The 1067-nt window shown below is 52.2% G+C and overlaps 2 non-coding genes across 2 annotated transcripts; both read left to right on the top strand.

Annotated features, from left to right (window-relative positions):
* The first annotated feature begins 257 nt into the window (after positions 1–257).
* LOC123178847 (5S ribosomal RNA) lies at positions 258–376 on the top strand. Its single transcript, XR_006489902.1, has one exon. It is a non-coding gene; the product is annotated as a 5S ribosomal RNA (ribosomal RNA).
* A 297-nt stretch (positions 377–673) lies between these two features.
* LOC123178848 (5S ribosomal RNA) lies at positions 674–792 on the top strand. The gene has a single exon (XR_006489903.1). It is a non-coding gene; the product is annotated as a 5S ribosomal RNA (ribosomal RNA).
* Positions 793–1067: the final 275 nt, after the last annotated feature.

Below are 1067 nucleotides of genomic sequence, written 5' to 3'. Positions count from 1 at the left end.
CGTGTAAGTAATATATTTACCGTGTTTTATTATTTTGCACGAGTGCGGTAAGTCATAGCTGGGTGCTCACGATTCACGGGTCCAGCGTCGGCGTTGTGGCGCGGCAAGCGTGCACTGGTGCGGTTGAGAGGGAGGGGTGGAAACCGCGTTAAACTCGTCTCCGTAGTTGAGAGGGAGCGGCCAAAGCAATGTACAATCGTCTTTGTAGTGGAGCTGGGAGGGGCAAGGATAAGGGACGAAGACCGGGGTAACATGTCGGATGCGATCATACCAGCACTAAAGCACCGGATCCCATCAGAACTCCGAAGTTAAGCGTGCTTGGGCGAGAGTAGTACTAGGATGGGTGACCTCCTGGGAAGTCCTCGTGTTGCATTCCCTTTTTAATTTTTTTCGTGCCGCTTGCAAAACAAAACGCACGTGTAAGTAATATATTTACTGTGTTTTATTATTTTGCACGAGTGCGGTAAGTCATAGCTGGGTGCTCACGATTCACGGGTCCAGCGTCGGCATTGTGGCGCGGCAAGCGTGCACTGGTGCGGTTGAGAGGGAGGGGTGGAAACCGCGTTAAAGTCGTCTCCGTAGTTGAGAGGGAGGGGCCAAAGCAATGTACAATCGTCTTTGTAGTGGAGCTGGGAGGGGCAAGGATAAGGGACGAAGACCGGGGTAACATGTCGGATGCGATCATACCAGCACTAAAGCACCGGATCCCATCAGAACTCCGAAATTAAGCGTGCTTGGGCGAGAGTAGTACTAGGATGGGTGACCTCCTGGGAAGTCCTCGTGTTGCATTCCCTTTTTAATTTTTTTCGCGCCGCTTGCGAAACAAAACGCACGTGTAAGTAATATATTTACCGTGTTTTATTATTTTGCACGAGTGCGGTAAGTCATAGCTGGGTGCTCACGATTCACGGGTCCAGCGTCGGCGTTGTGGCGCGGCAAGCGTGCACTGGTGCGGTTGAGAGGGAGGGGTGGAAACCGCGTTAAACTCGTCTCCGTAGTTGAGAGGGAGCGGCCAAAGCAATGTACAATCGTCTTTGTAGTGGAGCTGGGAGGGGCAAGGATAAGGG

The sequence above is a fragment of the Triticum aestivum genome, unplaced genomic scaffold (genome assembly GCF_018294505.1).
Source record: "Triticum aestivum cultivar Chinese Spring unplaced genomic scaffold, IWGSC CS RefSeq v2.1 scaffold103939, whole genome shotgun sequence".
NCBI lineage: Eukaryota > Viridiplantae > Streptophyta > Magnoliopsida > Poales > Poaceae > Triticum > Triticum aestivum.
Note: the sequence above shows the minus strand (reverse complement) of the source record. Positions and strands in the feature narration are given on the sequence as shown.